Here is a 10,824-nt window from a genome sequence, read left to right on the forward strand (position 1 = left end):
ACCCCCACCCATGTACCCAGAAGTGAGGTGCGCTATACATACCTGTCACGTGCCGACTCGTCTCCGATCTTCAGTCTGCGATGTCGTCTTCGGACGGCCGGGCCGAATCCCTCCGACCGTCCTGGGTGCCAGCCGCCCTCTGCCGCGATTGGCTGAGCATAACTGTGCTCAGTCAATCGCGGCTGAGCATCTGATGACGCTGAAGAGGGCGGCTGGCTCTCAGGATGGTCGGAGGGATTCGGCCCGGCCGTCCGAAGACAACATTGCAGACTGAAGATCGGAGACGAGTCGGCACGTGACAGGTATGTATAGCGCACCACACTTCCGGGTACACGGGTGGGGGTGGTGGGACACGGGGAAGGGGGCCATTCACAGACATAACATACATTACAAAGTTGTATAACTTTGTAATGTGTGTTATTCTGTCAATAATTCTTTACCGCCGCACTACCCCTTTAAGGGTTTGGTTTGGTCTTTATTTGACTTGACTTGTGAAGGAGGCTAGGTAGTAGTATCAGAACTGTTGGGGGTAACTAGCTTGATAGAAATATTGATAGAAGATAATCGTATTGACAGTTTAGGAGATACCACCTCTTGCCAAACAGATAACAGAATGCCACTTCTGGTAGCAAGAGCCCCAGGCTTGCACAACCAGACATAGCCAGCCACTCAAGGTTCCCCGAGATGGTCAAGCAAAGATCAATGGAGTACTTTGTCTTCGTCACACTTAGCTCCACTGTAGATAAACCTCTGTGTTTCTGGAATGTCCTAACTTGGTAAGGAATAGTCACCCCAGACATAGGCTATGGTTTCCCTATATAGCAGTTACCCCACCTTTAACTTTAGCATGGCATAGTATACGGGAACACACTTGCTAGAACTCTTCACAACCACCTCTAGACTAGAGCTGAACTAAACTAGAGACCCACCTAAGGACCTTTAGTGAGCTTTTATAGTAGGGGATGGGACTTGTCTTCCATTGGTGGGGAAGCTTCTGGAACAAGCTGAACCTAATTAGTGTTTGATAGGTTGTGGTGGTTGGTGTGGTACCCAGCCTAAGGGTAGTATTACACGGAACGATAATCGGACGAATCGACCCGATTCGTCCGATTATCGCTCCATGTAATAAATACAACGATCAGCCGATGACAACGATCATCGGCTGATCGTTGATATAGGTTCTGACCTATTTTCGTCAGGCGCCGACTGCGCACCACTACGTGTAATAGCGGTGCGCTATCCACACTCCAGGGCTGCCTCTGCGGTTTTCTCCCTGGGTCCCGCTCAGCTGACAGGCCACTCTGAAGCTAGAGCGCGCGGGACCTGTGGAGAAGCGGACTGCAGGAGCAGCCCTGGAGCGTGGATAGGTAATGTATATAGTTTAAACAAGGGCTGCAAGGACATCGATAACCTTGTTAAACGATTATCGGGCCGTGTAATAGGCCCAGTAAATGAGCGCCGATCTAGCAGATCGGCGCTCGTTTACAGGTGGTATCGGGCTCCCATCGGCCCATATAATACCACCCTAAGAATTGGACAACAGTGAACAGAATGTAAGTGCAACATTACCCTTGTGACATCTTTAGCTGTGCAATAAACAAGAAAGTGAGACACCAAGTGGCAAAAGAGTAGAAGGCAAACTTCATTCCAGAGACACTACAGGAGTTTGTAATTCTGCACCTGGTTAGTCAATAATTGTGCCATGTTATATAGCCTTTGACCTAGATCTGGGTATGACAGGGCACAACCCCAACTTCATCGTTCTGCCGACAGGGACCCCGCTACGCTGAATGGCTGAGCTGCCTTGAGATATCACGTATCAAGCCGCAGCTCAGACCAAGAAGCGGCAGCGGGACAGGAGGGCGTGATCCAGGGCCCAGTGCTGGAAACGGGGAGGTAAGTGACCGGCGGCGTCTATATCCACCCCCCTCCCCGGCCATACACGGAAAATACCCCTAGCCCGGAGTACCTCTTTAAGGAAGAGACAGGACACCTGCTTCAACTACATTGGAGAACTAGGTACAAAAGATAAAATTGTCAGGGATAACAAATTGCAGTCTACTATAATGTAAAAATTGGACCATGTACCACTTGTTATACAAGAAGGTGCTAAGTATCATGACATCAAACTACAAATGCCACACCATAAAGAACAAGACATGTCATATGAGGACACTAGCCCACCATAGGTAAAAAAAAAGTAGCCAAAATCTATATTGAAAAAATATCAAAAATATGCAAAAAATTTAATAGCACCAGTAGGATAAAAACTTAACAACATGCTGTATACCAAGGGGCCATGATAATACAAAAAGGTTTACTGCTGCTGTATAGGTTTACTTATCTATAACCCAGCTTTCCCAGTTTCAGAACATATCATAACTTAGCTATAACCCAGCTTTCCCAGTCTTAGAACATATGATTACTTATCTATAACCCAGCTTTCCCAGTTTCAGAACATATCATTACTTAGCTATAACCCAGCTTTCCCAGTCTTAGAACATATGATTACTTAGCTATAATCCAGCTTTCCCAGTCTCAGAACATATCATTACTTATCCAAAACGCTGGGGACAGTCCTGGACAGTTGAAGGACTTCCTGAGAAGAGACTTGTAGAATGTTCAGTCACTTTGGATGTAGACAGGGAGTAGATCCCTTTAACCCCTTAAGGACTGGGCCTGAAATGGCCTTAAAGAGTAACTGTTTTTTTTTTATTGCAGAAATCAGTAGTCTAAGCGATTGTAAGAAACTCTGTAATAGGTTTTATCAGCCAAAAAAGCCTCCTTCTGTACTCAAGAAGCAATCTCCCAGCCTCCCCCCCTGACTTCTTATCTGTGCATTATCAGGCAAACACGTCTTCATTACAGAGAAGCCAGTGAAGACGGGCTCTGCTCTCTCCATTGTAAGGGTACTATTACACGGAACGATAATCGGCCGAATTGGCCCGATTCGGCCGATTATCGCTCTGTGTAATAAATGCAACGATCAGCCGATGACAACGATCATTGGCTGATTGTTGATATAGGTTAGACCCTATTTTCGTCGGGCGCCGACCGGGCACCGCTGCGTGTAGTAGCGGTGCGTGGCCGGCGACTAACGATATACATTACCCATCCACGTTCCAGGGCTGCTCCTGCCGTCCGCTTCTCCCGGGGTCCCGCGCGCGCTCTAGCTTCACAGAGGCCTGTCAGCTGATAGGCCGCTCAGCCAATCACAGGCCGCGGCGGTCCCGGCCTGTGATTGGCTGAGCGGCCTACCAGCTGACAGGCCGCTGTGAAGCTAGAGCGCGCACGGGACCCCAGGAGAAGCGGACGGCAGGAGCAGCCCTGGAACGTGGATGGGTAATGTATGCCAGTTTAGCAAGGGCTGCAAGGACATCGGTAACGATGTCCTTGCAGTTCTTGTCAAATGATTATCGGCCGTGTAATAGGCCCAGTAAACGAGCAACGATCTATCAGATCGCTGCTCGTTTACAGGTATTATCGGGCCCTGCTCGGCCAGTGTAATACCACCCTAAGCCTATGAAGGGGGGAGGGGCCGAGGGAGATGAGGGAGCAGGAAGAGGTGACATGAAGGTCAGCTGTTTGTAGACTCTCTGGGCACCTAAAACGCTAAATTCAGGTGTCAGAAAGGTCAGTGCTTATCTATGAACTTACTGAGAGAAGATTGCAGGGTGTTGTGCTGAGCAGGACTGCTCCGTGCTCAGTCACTCCTAACAGCCCCTCCCCTCTCCATGCCACATAATGGAGACAGAAATCCTGCTTCATTTGATGTGAGGGGGGAGGCTGGGAGATTGCTTTTTCAGTACAGAAGGAAACTCTTTTAGTACATAAAGCCTATTACAGAGTTTCTTAATATCGCTTGTACTGTTGATATTTAATGTTTTCAGAAAAATAACCCTGAAATGACAGTTACGCTTTAAGGACAGGGACAATTGTCACTTTTGCTTTTTTTCGTTTTTTCCTCCTCTCCTTTTAAGACCTATAACTCTTTCATTTTTCCACCTACCGGGCCATGTAAAGGCTTGTTTTTTTCAGGAGCAGGTGTACTTTGTAATGGCATCTTTCAATCTGCCATAAAATGAATGACGGAACCCCCAAAATATCATTTATGGGGTGAACTTGGGTCAAAAAATGCAATTCGGCAAATTTTGGGGGGCTTCCACGTTTACGTAATCCACTTTGCGGTAAAACTGGCATTTTTTCTTTATTTTATAGGTCGGTCTGAACACGGCAATATGCATGGTTACTAGGTTTTCTTACGTTTTACTATTTTTATTAGCAGTAAAACTTTTTTTTTTGCAAATAGGCACATTTTAAATGGTCCTATTGTGACATTTACTTTTTCACCTACGGGGTCATATGGGGTGTCATTTTTTGCGTTATGATACCTAGTTTTAATTAGTAAAAAAATGTTTCTAGATCAAATGTATTGATCGCTTTTTATTAAATTTTTTATACATAAAATGTCATTTTAAAAAAAGCAATCTCTGCGTACTTTTACCGCTTATTTTTTCACGCCGTTCACCGTGCGGGAAAAGTATTGTTTTATTTTAATAGATCAGGCAGTTACGCACGCTACGGTGTATACTATGTTAATTAACTTTATTACTTTTTATGTGTTTTATGTATGCAATGGGAAGGGGGGGTGATCTACACTTTTATTGGGGGAGGGGCTTTGGGGCATTTTTTTAAACTTTTATTTATTTATTTTATTACACTTTTATAGTTCCCCTTAGGGAACTATCACTTACATATATTGGATAGCATAGCAAGGATCAGTGTTATCTTTGATCCACTGATTCAGCCTGCCTGTGGCAGGCTGAATCAAAGGACCAATCCAGTAACTGCACGGAGGTAAGGAGAAGACCTCCGGCAGTCAGGAAAAGCGGTCGGGACCCCCGAGATGCTCCGGTCACTTATACTTAAACATCGATCGCGGCGTTTAAGGGGTTAATGGCGGGCGGCCGCGCGATCGCAGCGGCCTGCCATTGAGGCTGAGGGCCTGGCTGCAGATAGCAGCCGGTCCTCACGCGGTGAGCCCGCTTCATAGCCCGGGACCGCGCCAGGGCGTACATTTACGTCCTCCTGCGTTAAGTCCCAGGCAGTGAGGGCGTAAATGTACGCCCGTTGTCGTTAAGGGGCATCCACTCCTCTCTACTACAGCTACACACACTGACCAGGACCTAGCTGGGAGTTTTATGAGAGAGACTGGGCCTTGTCTATTATTGGTGGAGAAACTGTGAGGTAACTCGACGTCCCATTGGTGGAAACTTTCTAGAGTAGGCCTCAGATAGGTCAGAACAGTGGGACCTGGCTGTCAATCATATGCTTGCACCAGGGGCAACTTGGGCCCCCCCCCCTCCTTTCACAACCAAGTGATGTTATTGTTGTGTGTGTGTGTGTATGTATGTATATATATAAATATATATATATATATATATATATACACACACAGTGGTGCCTTGGATTATGAGCATAAATTGTTCCAGGACCGTGCTTGTAATCCAAATCCACTCTTAAACCAAAGCAAATTTTCCTATAAGAAATCATGTAAATGCAGACAATTGGTTCCACACCCCAAATATATTTATTATTCTGTACTGTACAGTAATGGAGAGGATGGGAAACACAAGGGCTGACAGAGACTGCAGGGAGCATGAAGGAATGAACAGGGCAGATGTGGGCACATACATGCAGCACTCTCTGTCCGGGGAGAGAGGGGTTACAGCTATGGAGAGATTACCCCCCCACACACACAGTCCTGTCCCCTGATGTAAGCCCCAGCCTGAAGGGGATCTGCTATGATTTGGAAGGTGTTTAGAGTACAGTGCTGTAGACCCCGCTATGCAGGCCATGCCCCTTCTCCACTCGCGCTCCCACCCAATACAGGAAGTTCTTAAACCAAAGCAATGCTCTTAAACCAAGTCACAATTTTGAAAAACTGTGAGCTCTTAAACCAAAACGCTCTTAAACGAATTTACTCTTAAACCAAGGTACCACTGTATGTATATATATATATATATATATATATATATATATATATACACACACACACACACACACACACACCAAGACAGATATTACCTATTACCGCCATACTGTTACCGACCAAATCCTGTATACTGAGACCTATATTACCAGTAATACCAGTATATAGGGAGGAAACATTACCGCCACACCACAACCACTACCATCACCACCATATTGTTACTGACCAAATCCAGTATACTAAATCACCTCATCCAGTCATATAGAGGTGGCCCCAGCTCTACACAGGCTCTATACACCATATACATTACACTGCAGTTATATCAGGTGACTCACAGGAGACGTCTTTTCTGATCGGAGTTCTTTCCTTTTCATCTTCTTCTCCATCCGTCCTAGGCCGTTATGAGAACTTCTCCGAGCCACGAATCCACAGTATCTGCCAGACAGACATATTAGGCTCCACACTCTGACACCATCTCCATCTCTCTACACACTGCACATCTGTACTGTCCCCTTTACACCCTCATTTAGTGGGTAGCCCTGACTCTATGTGACCTCCTAATAATATATGCCCCCCTCTGTGTATTCCCTCTCCCCCTATGTTGCCCCCCCCCAAATAGATGGCCCCCTCTACCCCCTCCCTTATAGATGGCCCCCTCTACCCCCTCCCTTATAGATGGCCCCCTCTCTCCTCACCCTCCCTTATGGATGGTCCCCTCTCCCCCCACCCTCCCTTATAGATGGCCCCCTCTCCCCCCACCCTCCCTTATAGATGGCCCCCTCTCCCCCCACCCTCCCTTATAGATGGTCCCCTTTCCCCCCCCTCCCTTATAGATGGTCCCCTTTCCCCCCTCCCTTATAGATGGTCCCCTTTCCCCCCCTCCCTTATAGATGGTCCCCTTTCCCCCCTTTATAGATGGTCCCCTTTCCCCCCTTTATAGATGGTCCCCTTCCCCCCCCCCCACCCTCATAGATGGCCCCTCTTTCCCCCCACCCTCATAGATGGCCCCTCTTTCCCCCCACCCTCATAGATGGCTCCTCTTTCCCCCCACCCTCATAGATGGCCCCCTCCTTCCCCCCACCCTCATAGATGGCCCCCTCTTTCCCCCCACCCTCATAGATGGCCCCCTCTTTCCCCCCACCCTCATAAATGCCCCCCTCTTCCCCCCACCCTCATAGATGCCCCCCTCCTTCCCCCCCACCCTCATAGATGCCCCCCTCCTTCCCCCCCACCCTCATAGATGCCCCCCTCCTTCCCCCCCACCCTCATAGATGCCCCCCTCCTTTCCCCCCACCCTCATAGATGCCCCCCTCCTTTCCCCCCACCCTCATAGATGGCCCTTCTCTTTCCCCCCACCCTCATAGATGCCCCCCTCCTTTCCCCCCACCCTCATAGATGGCCCTTCTCTTTCCCCCCACCCTCATAGATGCCCCCCTCCTTTCCCCCCACCCTCATAGATGGCCCTTCTCTTTCCCCCCACCCTCATAGATGCCCCCCTCCTTTCCCCCCACCCTCATAGATGGCTGCCTCTTTCCCCCCACCCTCATAGATGGCCCCCTCCTTTCCCCCCACCCGTACAGGCTGATAAAAAAAACAAAACTTAACTCACCTGACATCGCGCTCCCACGTTGATCCTCACTCCTTCGATCTGTCCCCGGCTGCTGCGCAGCTGCCGTGTCTTATCCCCGGCAGCGCTCGCATCCCAGAACTCCCTGCGCGCCGGAAACCGGAAGTCAGGGCCCAAGGCGCGCAGGGAGTTCTGGGATGCGCGCGCTGCCGGGGGTAAGACGCGACACCCCCGGCAGCCGCGCAGCAGCCGTGGGAAAGACGGAGCCAGACTCTTGTGACCGCAAGCAAAACAATGCTTGCGGTCACAAGAGTGACTGATCGGGGGGCCCCGCGGGCCCCCCTTGTGGCGGGCCCGGTCGCGGCGGCGACCCCCGCGACCACGGTGGCTACGCCACTGGCTTGCACCATCAAGAACATACAATACAATACAATATTCCCCAAAGGGAACCTTTCAATGGGCTGCTTTTAGAACCTAAAAATACTCTCTAGTGGCATCTTGTGGCCAAAACCTGCATCACTGCTATCACACCTAGGACAATTTTTTACATTTGTTTTTCTAATTTTAGCAAGAAAAGCTATCTTTCACTTTTCTAATTCCTGCTTTTATATACCAGCCCAATTTCTCCAGTCACTCTATCTCCACAAAGTTGTTATTAAACCATAGGGGAGTAAAATCTAACGATGATTTAATCCCTAGTGTGTTTTTAAGATCTTTCCAAGTATTGACTAGCAATGTTACTGTAGGGAACTCAGACCACTCTCCCAAATATTTGAATGGCATTTTCGTTACAATCCTGTTAAGACTCTGGTTCTCCCGGTTGCTTGTTCACCTTTTTCTCTCACGCTTTTTCTTCCCTGCACTGATGTGGGGAGGGTAATAATAGGTAAGGGCCTGAGTGATCCTTGAAGGATGGGCCGCTAGCCTGCTACTCATGGGCCAGTGCTGAGTGCTTGCCCCCAAGGCTAAAATTTGCCAGCCAGCCCCTGCATGCGGCAGATGTAAACCTTTCGGTATATCCCTCTCACAAAAGGATTGTACATCAGCTGCAGAGACACTCTCCTTGTCCTCCACAATACGTAAGTTATTCCGCCGGGAACGATTTTCCGAAACATCCAATTTGTCAGCCATAAGATCAGCATCTCCAGCGACTTGGCGCAATTTAGATTGTAAAAAGTCATTTTCATCCTCTAAGACGGCCACCCGCTGCTCTACTGCTGTTCTCCTTGTGGAGCTGTCAGTGATCTCTTGGTGTATTTGTGTGAGAGAAGATCTGTGGGCCTCCTCTAAGATACTCTGCATGTTAGGGGCCATTACCTTAGTAACCTCCGCTGCCAAAACCTTGAAATCTATTGGGGGGTGAGACTAAATGGTTCCCTGTGTGAGCTGCGAGCCCCCCACAGCTCCAGATACCTCTATCTGTCGGGATGTGCTGTCTCCCTGTGCACCACACTGCTGGGTGCTCTCCTCTGGCGCCATCTTGTCAATGTCTGCTGGCCCTGCGTCCACCGCGCTGCTGGCAGCAGGCTGCTTAGTGGCACTGCGGAGGACGTACCGGTCCATAAATATGCCCTCCAGGACCCTCTCTCAGACCTGGTGCTGCCCGGCTGATCTGTCACCAGAATGGCAGTTCTGGCAGGTATTATGCCGCCCCCGGTCTGGGAACTCTGCCGCCGCGTGTCTTACATGGCCGAGCTGGAACCGGAAGTTGTAGTTTTGCTGCAGCTGGAAAATCCCATGTTAGCGATTTGGGGGACAGTTTATTAGTCCTGTGCTCCCTGTTTCCCAACAAGTGACTCTTAGGGCGCCTCCACACGTACCGGATCAGCAGCGGATCCATTGCCAGTTATTTTCTATGAGAATAGGTTCTTATGTATAGAACCTATCACCCCTCCCCCTTCCCCTCCTTGGTTGAACTTGATGGACATGTGTCTTTTTTCAACCATATTAACTATGTAATACATACTTGCAGTGGGATTGAGTATATATGTTAACCCCTCGCCGGCTGGAGCACACTGTACCTGCTCCGTGCTCCAGCTTCCTTCGGGGGTTCCCGGCTGGATGTCCCACTCAGTTACTGATTGGTGGACCCCCGAAACAAGCCGGAGCGCAGTATCTGGCCGGTGGGGGGTTAACTTACATGTCAATGGCAATCCCGCTGCAAATATGTATTCTCATAGACAATAACTGGAAATGGATCCTGTGAAATCCTCTGCGGATCCGGTACGTGTGAAGGCACCCTTCAGCTGTCATCAAACTAGAACTAATATGCCCGGCTTAAATAAAAAAAACTGTAAAACTGCAGTGGTGTTTTTTAGGATTATTTCTTTTTTAAGAGGAAATGGGGGAGAAAATAAGGGAAGGTGGGGAGAATGGGGGAGGGGAGGAGGGATGGGGGTTTCTTCTGTTCTATGATGTTTTCCTCAGAAGCTGGCAGAGTCGTCTCATGATTTTTCTTTTTTCTTTTATCAAGGTTCTTTTTGGCTTCTTCTTAATTATTTTGATTTTGTTAAAAATATATTTAACCTCTGTGACTGCTGTGAAAAAAAAAGGAAACCATCAGTAGGTAAGATATACAATAGAAGCTTTCACTTTAACCCCTTCAGGACCAGGCTATTTTTCAGATCTGACCCATCTCCCTGTTACTTACCTGCCTTGTGGACGATCACTTCTTCTAGTAAATCCATTTTTCTGCCATGTGTTTCACATTTTCTCTTTAGACACATGCAACTGTAAGACAGAGAAATCTGGTTATAGAGACTGGTAAAGATTCCAGTAGTGACTTATCCATCAGAATACCCCCCTCCCCCACTACTGACAGTCATATATAAAGGGACAATAATGTCATCTGTAAAGTAGATGAGGAAGAAAACTCACCATTTAATGAGGGCGACGAGTAGTACTAAAGCAAGTACTGAGGCTGATGGGAAAGAGACAAGATGATTGTTATTATTCCTGACAGTAAATTCTATGAGACATAGTACAACATGTGTAACTCCTCAGGGAGGAAACACCGACTACTCACCCGTCTTGGGAATCGTTTCTAAAATGTCTAAATCAATCCTGGAACCTGAAGAAGAAAGGAAAGAGATGAAATACACAATCAGCAGCATCTGATCCCCAAGACTTTTCCCATCAGACCCATAGAAACCCCTGACAAACCCTCCACAGTGATAACGTCCATTACCTGTAGGCATCTGCCCCTCCGCTCCCTCTACAGCAACACTGAAAATCAGCAATACTAGCACTAATGTCTTTATGTCCA

This window comes from Dendropsophus ebraccatus, chromosome 13, assembly GCF_027789765.1.
Source record: "Dendropsophus ebraccatus isolate aDenEbr1 chromosome 13, aDenEbr1.pat, whole genome shotgun sequence".
NCBI classification, from domain to species: domain Eukaryota; kingdom Metazoa; phylum Chordata; class Amphibia; order Anura; family Hylidae; genus Dendropsophus; species Dendropsophus ebraccatus.